We start from the raw sequence: 17,664 nt of genomic DNA on the forward strand, positions 1-17,664 counted from the left end.
AAAAAACTTACCTCCTCTCAATGTAAGTGGTCAGGTTTCAACAGAGAGTTGCTTGCAGTATACGAGGCAGTAAGATACTTTCATGAAGATATTGAGGGACGTGCTATCACGATTTATACAGATCATATGCCACTCGCCGACGTAATCCGAAACCCGATGCAGGACACTCTTTCACGAAGATTTCGTCATACGGACCTCATTTGTCAATATTCTATGAACATTTGACATAGGCATAGGGGAGACAATATGGTGGTAGATTATCTCTCAAGGGTGGATGCAGTCACTAGCCCATTCGACTCGACGAACTGCCTAAATTACAAGCTGACAATGAATTTGTGCTAAGATGCAAATTCAGCATTACACTTCGTATCTCGTTGGCTTCCTGCCTCGGCCTCCCCTGTTTGGTGTGGTTCTTCTGTGTCCATCCCCCAACCATTCGTCCTGGGCCTCCTATGCCAGACTTTTTTTCAACTCTAAATGACCTCATGCACTTGGGCATCAAGGTCACTAAAAGCCTCATTGTCAAATATTTCATTTAATGCAGAGGTCAGAAATACTATTGTCTTTGGGCTAGGGATTGCATTTAGTGCCAACATAGTAAAGTCAGACGGCACACACAGCCATCATTGGGCACTTTTGACATCCTGAAGGGCTGTCTACGACGTGTGCACTTACAAGGGGGCCATCAGAAGTGTAAATAATGGATTTTGATGCGTCTCGTATATGTTGTAGAGGGACATGTTCGGAGTATGAGGCTATCCTATTTTTTAGCGACGGGCCTTGGTATCGAGAGATTGATTTTGAAGATTACTGAGCGCAGTAATACATATAACGTTAGTCAGGTTCCAAGCAACTAAGCGTGGCGCAGCAGTTAAGGTCTACAGCTACCATGCTGGAGGTACCGTGTTCGGGTTCTTCCATGTTTTCGCTTTTTTTAAAAATCAGAGTAGTCCGACATTTTTCCGTTTTATTTTACAGAATATCAACAAACAGTGTACGTTGTGTGAAATTATTAAGAAATATTCAATTTTGCAGTAGTAATTTAATTTTCACGTAATTATTACACAATCTTACTCGCTATCGCCTGCATCGCTTGCTATGCCACAACAGAAATCCGGATGATATTTGTTGTAAAAGCAACCGAAACAATGCTTTACAGCACCAAGCACGTTTCATAAAAACTACTGTCTTGCAGGCGCATGGATACCGAAAAACATTGTTCATTTACATTCAAAAAGGTTTCTCTTTAATCCGTTAACTTTGATGCAAACCATGCGTATTCGATCATATTCGAAAACGCAGGTGACCTGATTTGATGCAAAGTTAATGAGTGCAGTTTTATGGAGTCGTCCCTGGACGCGATTGCTCTGTCGGTCTTCAAGAGATCGGGAGCATTCTGAATTTTCTTCGTGAAAATTTTAACCTGTCGGTAAAAATGTGCGACACAAGGCTGGAAAAGTGGAGTATACTTCGGTGGGATAACTTTTACAGTGCAGGTGCACACTTTCCTCTCACCCACGAAGATGTGATCGTATACGGTCAGATCAGTCTGCCCTCCCCACATATCAATGATGTATACAAATGTTTCCTGTCCCATACAAGGAAGAATCACAGATTTTAAAAAGTCTTCATACACCAGTTTCGTGAACTTCCCTCATTTCGTGCAGAACACAATCACGTTTTTAAATTTGAGGGTTAATTCGTCCATTCTTTTCTGAACATTAGGGCCAAATTTTCGCGATGTTTCCTGCATACATAAAAAAAAGTATGGGATCATCTTTCCTGATGAAGTTAGTGTGGACAACTGGCTTACCTTATTTAACTCTTTTCTCTGTACGAGAACGGTTCTCGCCCCTTTCTCAAGGAGGGACGCCTTGTACGTCGATTGATATTAACAGCCCGTTTGATCGATGTTGATTATGTAGTCGAGGTTAATAATATTCAATTGTGTGTGAATTCCTAAAGGACCAAACTACTGAGGTCATCGGTCCCTAGACTTACAGTCTGCTTAAACTAACTTGTGCTAAGAACAACACATACACCCATGCCCGAGGGAGGACTCGAACCTCCGGTGGTAGGGGCCGCGCGACCCGTGGCATGGCGCTTCAAACCGCGTGGCGGCACCGCGCGGCTATGCGAGGTTAAAATTCCCCTTAATTATTTTTATTTGTGTGCGGAATTCTTCCGCAGCTACTAATACTTCTTCCATAGCTGCACATTCTATGGAACTGATGAATTTCGTAGTCTACCTTTACCTGATTTTATGCTTTTGTTTAAATCGTTCGACCCAGGCCGAACTGGCCACGAAATTAAAGATATACAATGAAAATTGAACAGCAGTGTCCATCGGCCATTGCTGTAAAGTTCTGATTGTCACCTGCTCGTGGAAGAAATTATATTATATTCACAAGCCAACTGCTTCAGTCCGGAACCGCGCTGCTACTACAGTCGCAGGTTCGAATCCTGCTTCGGGCGTGGATGCGTGCGATGTCCTTAGGTTAGTTAGGTTTAAGTAGTTTTAAGTCTAGGGGACTGATGACCTCGGATGTTGAGTCCCATAGTGCTTAGAGCCATTTGAACCATTTTTCACAAGCCAATTTCTTTCTTCAAATGTATTTGAGACATATAATTTGATATGATTTACCTGTTCCAAATTCTGCCTCGCTTCGACGAACCGTTCATACGTCTCACGATCGATAGTGTTCCATTTATCACGAAGAGTTCCGCCTTGTTACACATCCTCTTTCCATCTATATAGCACTGATTTATGTTTTAATTGAGATACGCCATGGGACTGCAAATTCTTTAGGCTCCGTTTCGGATGAGCTGCTGCAAGAGCGACTGCTCGTTCTTTGTAAGACAGAGGCACATAATCTGCTGGTTCATGTGCGAACTCGTCGGCGACGAAATCGCCATCTCCCTCTACTCCCGTATACTGCAAAATAAATAGCTTTATATTATGTCGATTCGTCCGCAAGAAAGCGAGCATCCACTCAAAAGTGAAACTTGCCGTCTCATATTCAAGAAACTCGTCTTCTTTGTTAATGTTCATTAATTCATCGGTATCGATGATCCGTCTCTCGGCCAACAGGTCTTGTGTTGCGATACACATCTCATGGCCAATTGCAATTGAACTGGCAGAGATCGTGCTGGGCGGTGTATTTGTTAGAAGATTTAAATCATGAAGCAACTTTTCGGCGTATTTTATGGCGTTAGTGGTTTCGCCTTTTGATTGTTCTTCAACTCCTCTACCTCTGATGTATCTTTTTCCGGCTGCACTTCTGTGGGCACACTTGGGTCGTCCATTTCACTGTACTCTAATAATGCGTCGCGAGCAACGGACGTTGAAGACAAATGCAAACTAGCGGTTTAGGAGCTAGCTCACTGCCGTTTGTTTGACCACGGCGATATATGTTCATAATACACAGAGGACTGTCCGTGCGAACTCTGTGTATTATGAAATTACAGTATATCGCCTTTGCCAAATAAAAGGGGTGACCAGGGCGATACACAGTCACAATACGCAGAGTTCGCACGCGACGTCCGCGCGGACAGTCCGCTTTCTGTCTGACCGAGCCTACACAATTTAAACTTCTTATAATTTCACAATTTAAACTGTTTGTTGAAATTCTGTAAAGTAAAATGGAAAAATGTCAGACTATTCTGATTTAAAAAAAAAGCAAAACCACGGAAGAACCCGAACACGGTACCTCCAGCGTGGTAGCTGTAGGCCTTAACCACTACGCCCCGCTCACTTGGTTAGAACATGGCTAGCGTTACGTGTATTACAGCGCATAGTAATCTTCAAAATCAATTTTCTCGAAAACCGAGGTCCGTCGCTAAAAAAGCGGATAGCCGCGTACTCTGAACATGTCCCTCTACAACATATCCGAGACCCATCAAAATCGGTTATTTACACTTCTGATGGTCCCCTTGTTAGACTTAATTGGGCCCCTTCCTCTTTCAGACGCCTATAAGAACTTTCTGTCAGCAGTCGATCATACTTAAAACAGCCCACATGTGCCACATGCAGTAACTGTCAGAGGCTTTGCCCTGAGTCCTAGTGGGAATTTACGCAGACCATAAAGGCGGTGTAAAGGCTTCCCTCGCCGAAATACTTTATGAGGAGCTGCTCGTTTTATGCACCCAATTCGTTGAAAAAGCCTCTCTACCTCCTCGAAAGGCCGTTTCTGAGGTAGTAGAGCACATTTGGTCTCACATTTCCAACATATGCACGCAACCCCTCTCTCATGAGTGTTCGGTCACAGTGACTTAATTACTTGCAGATAAATCGTGGTACATGATGACACTATCTGGCTCTTCGATCTCCCTATTCAGTCGCCTACAAGGTTCTCAGCCATTCGACCAACACTATAAATAAACATTGTTCAAAATGGAAAGAGTCAAACTGTCTCACTCAGTATAATGGATGATGTACTATATTTGGACATAGACACTGTCCTGGAGGAGCCAACCAATGACAGTGCATGACAGCACGAACTCGAGTGCAGCTCCATGTTCTCCTAGTAATGCAACTTCCGGTGGGCAAGTCAAGATCGCCTTTACATGTGATACTCCCCTCCAAGCTGAGTGTGTGCAACCACATGAGTGTATTTTGAACACTTCCCCCTATAGTGCCACAATCTACATGGTTGATTTATTGGATTTTTACCAAGGACATTTCGCTGCAGCTATGCAACAGCATGCTCCTGGTGTTCGCCGGTTCTCCTACTGCGCTGGAGGATGTCAAGTCCCAACGCAACCACCTCCCACAATCTTTCTGGCTTCCTACGAAGATGGACAATGACAGCATCGTAACCATCACTAAGAACAGCAACGTTAACATCACACATGGGCAACTGCACAGATGTGAGGTACCTTGACTGACCTCTCATGCTCTCACACAGGCCGGTGTTTACGTTAACCTGTTTAGCTGCAGGATTTCGTCCTGGCAGATACGCTTGCATCAGACAACCTCCAATCTCCGAGAAACAGTCCAGTCATATCTCAAGCATATGCCAGCTCCAGCATGAGTAGCCACACACACCTGTGCACTGATGCTTTGAGAAATGAGGCTGATGGTCTTTGGACAGTTCTTTCATGACTTGCTTTGTAAGCGCATGCTGTTCACTCTGCTCTGTAATCTACCGTCAATAAAACGTGTTTATTGAATGTTGCGGTATTTCTGTTATACATCAGTCACATTTAGTTCAGGAATACCCATAAGTGCAACACACATACACACACACACACACAAAGCAGTAATTAGGACCTAAAGAAACAAAACCACCTTCTGCTTTGAATGAAATTAAAACAGATGTGAAAGCCATATGATTTTCACCCTCGTTGGAGTCATGGTCATCTATATTATTGTCATATGTGTCAACAGTTATTATGACTCCATTATTCTTGGTTGTAACAAGTTGTGTGTTTATTTGATTACACCCATAAGATATTGCATTGTACATAACTGAATTCATAAAATTAAGCGAAAATGAAACTAGACTAAGTTTCTCTGCAGAGATGACCTTTAGTTTTAGGCAAAAGCAGGGATTGTTAACCTCCTCTACACCCTTAATGTATTAATAAACTATTACCCAGTACAAAGTACAATAACAAATGTCCACATTGACAACATTCATAATATAATTCATATAGCTGAAAAAATAAAATAAAAAAGCATAAAAAAGGTTCTTGCCTCCGCATTCCCATCCTTCCCCTCAGGCAAGATAGCTTGTACATGCAGAATATTTGCACAATATTTACAAAACACTTACTTGTAATATTCTTGAACAGTAAACTTGATTAGCAACCAATATTTTTGTAGTTAGAGTATGCTTTAATTGCGAAAAAAGAGGAAACAAACTGATTTCTCCTGAAATAAATATTTAAAGTGAAATTTCCGCCATGGATGACAGAGAGTATGGTGAGTGTAATAACACAGCCCATTTTGGAATCTTTTATCCTATTCCAATCTCATGTCCTCTCTCCCAAAGAGAGCATATATGTAATATTAGTAATTTACACCAATTTAATCTGTTGGTTTGACATTATCTGCATTGTGTCTCACCAGTAAATAGAATGAAGGATACATGTTTCTGGTTATCTGTATTCGAATATCATGATAGACTGAAGATTCTTTCTGCTGTAACTTAGTAATTTACACTAAGTTAAACTGTTGTTTTGACATTGTTTACATTGTGTCTCACCAGTATATAAAATGAAAGAAATATATAGGATTAAAAACTAATGCACCATCATAATTTACACACAATACAAACTACAGGCACATGGTAGGAACAATTTTGCTATTGTAATTCTGGAGTATTAACGATGAAAGTTCCGATATTTCCAACACATTGAGAGACACATATTTTTATGTTTTTGAGCTAAAAACTACTTGCAGCCATAATAGAAATACGACACGAAGATTTTTCTTTCAGAATCAAACATGCTCATGTTCTAAATGTTGTTAGTTAATAGAACTGTACTTACAACCATACAGAAATGTAAAATTTTACTCGTAGAAAATTTAATTAAGTGAGTCTAAGCCTTTCATTCAATAAAACTAATCGCTCTGTTCGCCTGAAAATGATAGGATGATTTTCCTTTAAGTCAGTAAAATAATATATGCATATCAGGAAATGTTGCAATGATAAAACATGTCTTTGAACAAAAGTATTAACTTTTATTTCATGTAATTTCCTATGTAATTTGGAAAGATGTATGTGAAAACTCCAATTGTTAATATGTAAAATTCAATATGTAACAATAACAGCAATTGTTTAAAATCACATAAATAGAGGCGATTTGTACACCACCATAGGTAAGTTTTACTTCAGTCTCAGACCAAATTTTATATCAAGAGCATGTAATCAAACTTTTTAAGTTTGCCACCGAACATAATGTGTGTGAAATAAAATCTTTTGCGAACATGAAGCACTGAAACTTATTGAATCTATTGCATAAATCCGATGTGGCGACACAGTAACATCAATATAAACCTACGGCAGCATCAAGAAGCAGTACCTGGGATTACACAAGATACGTAATTTTTTTGGTGGAGGATATCTGTAATAAGAAGTGGTATATTGAACATTGTTTTTCTTGTGTTAAGCAACGATACACATCCCAAACTTTGCCAAAAACATTTTCGCCACGTTTTATTACATGAGGAAGATTACTATGACCCTCCAAAAACCTCAAAACACTGGCAAATATTCCCAATGCAGCCCGTGCTTTAAGAACTCCATCTGTGGACATGAGATTTAATAACATCACGCAAAAGATAAGCTACATTAACAAACCAGATAAGCAATCAGCATCTGAGACGATTAACAACTTAATTACCTCAATATCACGTCAGGACAGCAAGAAAGAAGATGTGGACCACCTGATGGCGTTTGTGCTCAACAAAAAGCGGGTTCCTCATAGGAAAGTAAAGATGGTTCCATCAGAACAAGACCCTTCCAGTTTCTCAGGCAGGAGAAGTAAGAGTCATAAAAGGTTAGTCAGTTTATCAGAAACATAAAATCAACATCCGAAGGTAACCCTGAGCGGAATTCTACACGGACAGATACTCAACTTATAAGGATTCATATGGGTTTTATTTCCGTTCATCAAACTGTCAGCTATATATTTCAGGAGAGTTTCACACGTTTTCAGAGACCTAATTTTTACAGACCTCCTGATACCGGACTGTTGTGTTAAATATGGAAAGGCTGCACAAAAACATAGATCATTTGCACCCAATGGCTTTAGGGAATCTTTGACATTTCTTCCGTTGGCAAAAATAAAGTAAAACTAAAACCTTTTACCAAATACTTGTTTTCAGTTAATGAAAAATTAATAAAGAACAAAAATATAGAAATCTACATTCCCTCCTCTGTTGTTCACCAAAAAGGAATACTTAGAAAAGATGATACGTATGTTGTATAAGTAGAGATTTTCGAGATTGTACAATTTTTTCTCCGACTTATTGGCGTGTGCAGAATTACCAAGAAATAAGGTTCAGATCAAACAGTGATATCACAAATCTGTATGTTTACTTTTGATTCACAACCGTTACTGGAGTCAGCGTCAATACACGGAAAGAGATGTCTTGTTGACTTACATATTCAATCTTTCAGTCACTGTTATAACTTTCTTCTACACTTTAGCAAACAATGTTAATCATAGTTAAGATGTGTAAGGTGTAGTGGACGGCATCCAGTGGAAGCCTGCTCTTCTCCCACTGTTCTATGTACACACTGTGCATGCCATCATATATCCACAGTAGGTCATGCTCAGAATACCAAGTTAGACGACGAGATCAAGAACTCATCACAAACAATAAAACATAGTTCAAAGATGTGCTGAGTATAGCTCGCTCTCCTGCATATGCTTCTGTCACAGGAAAATGTCAGCCATTTCTAGCTATGTTCGGTATTTCTCCTTCACCAACTGCCAGCATTCCACATATTAAAAATTCTTAACTACTCCCAGCACTGCCAGTCACAAACATACTGGATTCTCAAGGGTGGTTACTGAAATGAGGTACACAACTGGAGATAGTACAACAGACTAACAAACCACATCAGACTTTTGGGAACCAGACGGAAAGCTTAAAACTATTCCCACCACTGCCAGACACAAACATACTGGATTCTAAAGGTGATTATAGATATGATCTACGACATCTGGAAATGGCAGAACAGACTAACAAATCATCAGACTCTTGGCAACTAGACGGGTTGTCTAATCTTGCAAAAATGATCCAGAAAATAATAAAAGTGATTGATATGATAATACAAAACTGGAACATAAATGTAAATGTCGTGTGACTATGGCCTCCCGTCGGGTAGACCATTCGCCAGGTGAAAGTCTTTCGATTTGGTGCCACTTCAGCGACTTGTGCATCGATAGGGATGGAATGATGATGATTAGGACAACACAACACCAAGTCCCTGAGTGGAGAAAATCTCCGACCCAGTCGGGAATCAAACCCAGACCCTTAGGATTGACATTGTGTCATGCTGACCACTTTTTTATTTATTTATTATTTTTATCGTTGGGTTTGGTCGTTGCGGACGTCACATGACATCCGTTAAAGTTCGTTTTTGTTGATCCTTCCCCTCAGTTTTTTATTACAGAGGCCGGCTGACCGAACACACTTAGGTACCGTCCAGCGCCACTCAGCTACTGGGGGCGGACAATAGGGACATGAAGGAAAATGATACCAGGCAATTAATAATGGGCACATTTTAGTCTCATTAACTTTAAATCATGAAACTTTTACAAATGTTTCAATGCAACGCAAGGTCAGTAAACCCTAACAGAAAAAGACTTACAAAGGGAGTTACTTATCAAACAGCTTGATACAGTTATTTTGTGTGAAACATGGTTCAAGTCACGATATAGTGTTAGAATAATAAACTATTCTGTCGTAAGGAAAGAGCGTCTACATGTGAAGGGAGGCATTGCCATTTTAATAAAAAAAAATACTATTTGACAACAAGATAATTCCACTCCCTTGAAGAAATGACGAAACCGAAATGGTTGCAGTACAAATTCAAGCGGCAGTTAATCTTTTTACAATGGTCTCCGCATACATTAAGGTGATAGAAGTCATGGGATACCTCCTGTTATTATGTCGGATCTCCTCCTGCCTGGTATAGTGCAGCAACTCGACGTGGCATTCACTCAACAAGTCGTTGGAAGCCCCTGCAGAAACGTTGGACCATATACTGCCTCTATAGTCCCCCGCAACTTCGAAACTTTTGCCGATGCAGGATTTTGTGCACGAACTGACCTCTCGATTATACCCCATAAATGGTTGATGCGATTCTGTCGGGTGATCTAGGTGGCCAAAACTATTCGCTCCGATTGTCAAGAATGTTCATCAAACCAGTCGCAAACAATCGTGGCCCAGTGATATGGCACATCGTCATCCATGAAAATTCCATCATTGTTTGAGAACATGAAGTGCACGAATGGCTGCTAATGGTTTCCAAGTAGCCGAACATAATCATTTCCAGCCAAGGATCTGTTCAGTTCAACCAAAGGACCAAGTCCATTCCACGTTAACACAGCACACACCATTATGGAGCCACCAGCGGCTAGCACAGTGCCTTGTTGACAACTTGGCTTCGTGGGGTCTGCGTCACACTTGAAGGAGAGGAGAGGAGTCATGCTGCAGACAATACTGTGCTGTTAGCAAAGGCACTTGCGTCGTCCATCTGTTACCATAGCCAATTATTGCCTAATTTCGCCACACTGTCCTAACGGATACGTTCGTCGTACGATCCACATTGATTTCTGTGGTTACTTCACGCAGTCTTGCTTGTCTGTTAGCACCAACAAACCTGCGCAATTGCCACTATGCTCGGCTGTTAAGTGAAGGCTGCCAGCAACTGCGTTCTCCATGGTGAGAGGCAACCCTTTTGTATTTTTGACACACTCTTGACACTGTAGATCGCGGAATATTCAATTCCCTTACAATTTCCGAAATGGAATGTCCCATGCGTCTAACTCAAACTACCATTCCGCGTTCAAAGTCCATTAATTCCCAACGTGCAGCCATAATCACGTCGGAAACCTTTTTACAAGAATCACCAGAGTACAAGTGACAGTTCTGTCAACGTACTGCCCTTTTATAAGTTGTGTATGCGATACTACCGCCATTTGTATATGTGTATATCGTTATTCCATGACTTATCACCACAGTGTAAGGCTCCCCACAATTGTGGAGGATGACTGGAGACATTTAAATAATAAAATCAGGCCCCCTTTTATAATGAGTGGAGACCTGAATTCTTACCATGCTGTATGGGGTGGAGACTGGACTGATAGAAGTGGTAGAGCTTTGATGAACGTTATAGAACATTATATCCTGGTAATCGTCAACTACTGATCACCCACTATGATTTCCTTCTCCGTTCTGCCGACTTTCCATTATTGATATTACAATTTGCCCACCATGCTTCACTGATATTACTAACAGACATGTCAAAACTGATAACATGGGATCTAATCACCTGGCAGTAGCTATTCAAATGTGTGTGAAATCTTATGGGTCTTAAGTGCTAAGGTCATCAGTCCCTAAACTTACACACTACTTAACCTAAATTATCCTAAGGACAAACACACACACCCATGCCCGAGGGAGGACTCGAACCTCCGCCGGGACCAGCCGCACAGACCATGACTGCAGTGCCAAGACCGCTCGGCTAATACTGCGCGGCCAGCGATTCATATAAACAGAGAGTTATATACTAAGCACGTATGTTATGCTAACAGTAAACGGATATTTAAAGAAGCTAATTGGAACCCATACAGATGCACATTTACACAGTCAATTGAAACCCTACGACATGACAAATGGAAGGTAGACGATTATCAAGTATTAACAGATTCTATAGAAACAGCAGTTCGAATCAGCATTTCACAGAAAAAAATGATCATGGTCATGAAACACCGTTCCCCTCCTTGGCAGAATCCAGCGTATTCACGGGAATTGGCAATACTGCTACAGATGAAGTCAATGAAGCCAGTAAACCTTCAAGATACACATGTTCAGATATAGATTATATTCATTATTCGATGCTAGAGAACATGCACATTGTAGGAAATAATTGCTTCTGAACGGTTATAGTCGTTACTGGATGATACAGGATCTACCACTGTCCTGGACAAAGCAAGTAATTTTACCAGTATTAAAAACAAGAACAGACCCTAAAGTCTACTACAGCTATCGATTGATAGTGTTATCATCTGTCGCAAAAACTCTGAATAGGAGTCTAGGATAGTGGCTATAAAGCTGTCAAATGTCCCAGTGTCAATATAGATTCAGAAAAAGGAAGGGAACCACAGACAATTTGTTGTATTCACTCACTATGGATATATAAAACTGCATTGCATAAGAAACAAACTGCGGTCGCAGAGTTACTCCATGTAAAAGGAACATACGACTATGTACAGATTCCCCGTCTCTTAGCTAAATTAGGAGCAATTTTAAGTCCCTTACTATACATCCCTTACACGCACGGATTAGGAAACTCAATTTCTCTGACTTTAAAAATTTTGCAATGTGCCTATGATACATGTGTATATTCCACAGCCAAACTGAATGCGCTTATATCTATAATTGACACATATAAATGCATGTTCACTAGTGATCACAAGATCTCGGCGGAGAAATCAATGATAGTCCCATTTTCTAAATCGATTGATGTTAAGGCAAATGACCAAGTTTTTTTGGGGGGAATTACGGTTTCAAGAATCAATCTCAGTTTAGAAGCCTATGTAAGGCAAATGACCAAGATTTTTTTGGGAATTACAGTTTCAAGAATCAATCTCAGGCTACAATCCTGTGTAAAATTTTTAATTCCAAGTGGAGCTGGGCGCGTGGTATTGGAGCTTCGATTATTGAATGTGAACATGATGTGAATAAAATTCGCTCACGCACCTGCGTCTGTTGAAGTGCACATCCAAGTCTCCTCAACATGTACTGAGACATTGATCCCACATCGATTTTGGATATATACTGTATCACACTGGTACACAGGACACCTTGCTAAATTAGAAACTCTACAATTCAGAGCCATTCGTTCCTGCTAAGGAGCAATCCGATCGACACCTACAAATGCGCTAGTAAGCGGAGGCAGAGGAGATGCCCCTTAACATTCGACGACAAATGCTTGCTGATAAATTTTTTATTCAAGGCGTGGTACGTAAGGACAGCTCCGTCTATAAATATACAGACTGCATTCAATGTATCAGGGCAGCTTCTAATGGAAGAATTAAAAAGCCTCCAATTTGCTCTAGTTTCAACACGTGGTCCCACTCAACTTCAGATATTAAATGCTAAAATCTGTTACCAATGTTTGAGTACGATCTAAATGTAGTCGGCTTTCAAGTACCATTATATTATTTTAAACGGATCGCTTGGGATAATACATTTAATGAACTCAACTTCTTCCTACCTTAAAGGAAAGTGGCCAGATTTCACATGTCTTTATCAACAGCTTTGTAAGAGGAATATGATGCATGTTTGTGCTTATGTTTGTCCACAGCTCCGAGTCCAGAAGATATACAGATTACTGAAGACAGCTTCAATATTCACAGCAGAGGCCGTGGTACTTCAAGGCCTAAAATTTGTATGTTCAGCTTCACTCTCCAGGATTTAACTTGTATCAGATTCCCAGAGTGTCCTAAAAACACAGCATCAGTGCTGGAACAAATCACCTAACCGATATATTCTGGATGTCATTAAGGAAATTAATCGCTTTCATAAAAATGACAAATTATTAATCTTCCTACGGGTACATTTTCACACTGATATATAATACGAGGAAATGGACGTCTCAGCTAAACAAGTGGTATCAACATGCAGTATGTTTGACTACAAAAGACTGCATACAAATTATGTGCATGACGTGTGCATCTTGCTCTACTCCAATGGCAGGAGATATGGAACGAATATAAACAACAAAAACGTAGTTTTACGCCCCGCTACTGTCTCAAATCAAGAGGGCTCAATTGAACCGTTTCACGACAACCATAATTCGTCTTCGAATAAACCATTTTCCTTCCAACTTAATTTAAAGTGAATTAACATAGTTCTTTCTGAGTGTAATGTCGAGACAGCCACTAATGTAAATCTAGCTCTCTTTTCTTGTGCCAAGTTTAACAACGAATGGAAGAATTTTATTAAATCGACACACTCATTGCGTTATCAACTTCATCTAGCAGCTACTCACTTATCACCCTCTAAAGATATTCATCTATATACAGTAATTAGTAATTTCAGTAAGAAGATTGGAATAAATATATAGGACAGGTCTAGGTTGAAGTTAACTTTACTGCGTATTACTGATATGATCCTTTATATTTTATGCTCTACTGGATATTCGATTCGATAAAAAAAATGTATATTTGGTGGCTGAGTAGAAACGATTCTCTAAACACCAAATAATGATTCAAAAGTATTCATCCGACAACGGCTCTTTACGATTACGGTATTGTTTTTCACCATTATGCATTTGATCACGTACCTTTCGGCAGGTAATATTCTTTGCAAGAATGAATAGCAGTTAGTTTTTTTCGGAAAGTAGGCGATAAATTCTGAGAACTTCTGAAATTAAGAAAAGTACTAGTTTATTAGCATATGTAGTATATCGAGTAAACAAAACAAAAGAAAAAAGAAATCTACAGGTATTTAAAGTTAAAGATACGTATCGGTATGTAAAGTTAAATCACATCTTTACACTACTTTCATTGAGAAAATATTAAAGTCGTTGTTACGTCTAACAATTCACTAGTCTAAACAAGAATACCTGCGTTTCAAAATACTGTACGTACGCAGCTTGAATTTTTAAGGACAGGAAAAGGTAAATCTTCTTCTCACTATTAATTAGGCTTCTGCATAACTTTCGAGAACATAGTAATATGTGAGTCATTCTTAGCTAAAGTTTATAGAGCCTGTTTTTATGGAGATGACGTGTTGCAGTACGGGTGTTGATTCAGGAAGAGGAATTCGTTGCTTGTGTTGCTGAGATAAATAGGTTTGGGCTATGCTGGAAACTGTAGAGCTGTAATCAGAAATTTGCACTGCCAGTTCTTATACAGGCCTATTTGGTGTTTTAAATAATTAATTATTGGACTACTTAAGTTTATTATTATGAATTTAGTCTTATCATAACTACATGGGTTGCTCATACAACAGACTAAAACCATACAATTTATTACAAACAACACGAGGGAAAATTTAAGAGTGCCTATTCGTGTTCTGCTAGGGTCTGCCTTAAAGTCAAATATCGCGAATAAGATGCTGAGCAAATTACGTATTTATAAAATGTTACGAATTTGTACATCTTTTTTATTCAGTGGGACGTGCTGCATCTGGATACATCGGAAGGTGTATAAATTATGACGGAATTGCGAAGTGGTAGGCTTCGGTTATACGGTTATGAGGTAAAATTTTTATACAACAGAATTGGACGATGCCGATATATAAAAGCGCTAACGTCGATGTTTAATATTAAAATGAACGTCCACAGTCAGTTAACTCCATTTTATGGGAACGTATTAGTGTGATGGTTTTGCTTATTAATGGTTGCAGCTGCCTGTACTTTCGTATTGCCGTACTGGTGCATCCGGATGTCTGTGAGAGTAGATTCCAATCTTTTTATTAGCCTGGAAAAAGTATTTTCGTGTATCTTTCACAGCGTTTCTGCTCTTTTGTGTGTTCATTGGAACTGAGAAACCACGGTAGCAATAAAGAAAAGCCTGCAACAATCACTGTGGAGGTGAGAACCACCCTATCTACGATAGCCGAAAGATTGATGTCATAGACAACGAAATGCGTGAGAGACTGCTGCAGTGCGTATGACTTTTACATTTATTACTTCTCTTATACTAACTCTATTCGTAACACATTTTGCAGACAGTATCCACATATGTCGCTAAACGTACCTGTCACGTTATACCATTATATGGCACAGGAGATACCCTATGACATTATAAACACTGAGATGCATGGAAAACCTCGGCATTATGCATGACGTTTTAATCTATTACGTCTTTGTTACTCACTCTGTTCGCATCATACTTCGGTGACAGTATCCAATTATGCTTCTGAATGTTCCTACACAAGTATGTCATTGTACAACACAGTTCAAGAGGTATGACGTCGTAAACACTGAGATGCGTGAAAAATGCCGAGTTATGTCGAAGTGTTAATATTCGTAGGCCTATATTTATTGTGTACTACTAAGAGATTCCTGCAGTCGAGTTGGATAAATTATAGTGTCCGATTTCACTCGTCGGCTTTGAGCAATGACGTCGACGTAAGGCAAAGACGCTATCTACAGGCAATCTATGAAAGCAAGGGTTCATACTCGGAAACAAACGAATGTAGCACACGATAAAATTACAATCACATTCACGCAGTTATTTACTTAGTAACGAATTATATCTAAACGAACTGAAGATAACGAAAGTAATTAAGTACAAGAATTAAAAACAGATTTTCATGTCTGATAAGAAGTATTCTCGTAATTTACCTGAGTAGAAAAGCACAGAGAACCTTCAAATTGCATTACTATAAAGCGCATGAACCATGAACCGTTGCCGTTGGTGGGGAGGCTTGTGTACCTCAGCGATACAGGTACTATAGGGTGCCCCTATAGGTGAAACCACAACGGAGGGGTATCTGTTGAGAGGCCAGACAGACGTATGGTAAATGATGATGGCGTCCTCTTGGGTAAGATATTCGGGAGGTAAAATAGTCCCCGATTAAGTTTCCTGGGCAGGGATTACGCATGAGGACGTCGTTATCAGGAGAAACAAAACTGGCGTTCTACAGATCGGAGCATGGAATGTCAGATCCCTTAATTGGGCAGGTAGGTTAGAAAATTTGAAAATGGAAGTGGATAGGTTAATGTTAGATATAGTGGGAATTAGTGAAGTTTGGTGGCAGGAGGACAAGACTTATGGTCACGTGATTATGGGGTTATAAATACAAAATCTAATAGGGGTAATGCAAGAGTAGGTTTAATTAGGAATAAAAAAAAAATAGGAGCGTGTAAGCTACTATGAACAGCATAGCGAATGCATTATTGCAGCCAAGATAGACACGAAGCCCACATCTAGCACAGTAGTACAAGTTTATACACCATATAGCTCCACAGATGTCTTAAGAGATCGATGATATGTATGATGAGATAAAAGAAATTATTCAGATAGTGAAGGTGAACAAAAATTTAATAGTCATGGGGGACTGGAATTCGATATTAGGAAAAGGAATAGAAGGAAAAGTAGTAGGTGAATGGTGAATATGGAATGCAGGTAAACAGGGTGTATACGACCAGGGACAACCGGGAGAGCCGGGAAAAACCCGGGATTTTTTTCATCCGGAAGAAAACCAAGAAAAACCCGGGAATTTTTCATTGTTTTAGTTTTCAGTTAATTTTTTGTGATTTTGAGTGGTAAGAACCAATACTCTAACAAAGGATATTACTGTACCCCGCTACTGCAGAATAACAGTGCAGCAGTGAAAAAAGAAAAAAAAAAACTTAAGTTGCAAAGGAAATGCGCCGTATACAACAACAAAACACAGTGCTCATACAAGCGTCTGCCAACAGCAAAATGTGTCAAAGGCTTTTGGAAGACAATGCAATGCTTCATAACAACAAACTGCCTGCGATGAGTGTGACGTGACAACCGTTTGATTTTTTTATTTTTTATTTATTTATTATTATTTATTTATTTATTATTTATTTATTCCTTTGAGCAGTTGCGGGCGGGCTCTTATGCATGCGTAGTTGAATCGCTTATGAGTAGTACCATCTCCCGCTTCTTGTTACAGAAGTGTGGCTTGGCGCCACTACCTAATATTGCCCCGGTTCGGAAATATAGTAAATCCGGGCCTGATGCACAGAGCAGTCTGAGTTGTGGTGGGGAGGTGGGTCGTCTCCACGTGACCTGGGTTTACGTTCAGTGATGTTGTTCTGAGCATAAAATTCTACTAATTATACTTAAATGATACCAAAACACTTTGCTACTACATCTCTCATTATACTGGTTCCACAGGATTTCTAAATATTGACTTCCTTTACTTTCAATAATATTCTTTCACAATATTTTCACTTTTGTTATCACCACTTTGATTAACCATGAACTGAT

Source organism: Schistocerca cancellata, chromosome 1 (assembly GCF_023864275.1).
Source record: "Schistocerca cancellata isolate TAMUIC-IGC-003103 chromosome 1, iqSchCanc2.1, whole genome shotgun sequence".
Lineage (NCBI taxonomy): Eukaryota > Metazoa > Arthropoda > Insecta > Orthoptera > Acrididae > Schistocerca > Schistocerca cancellata.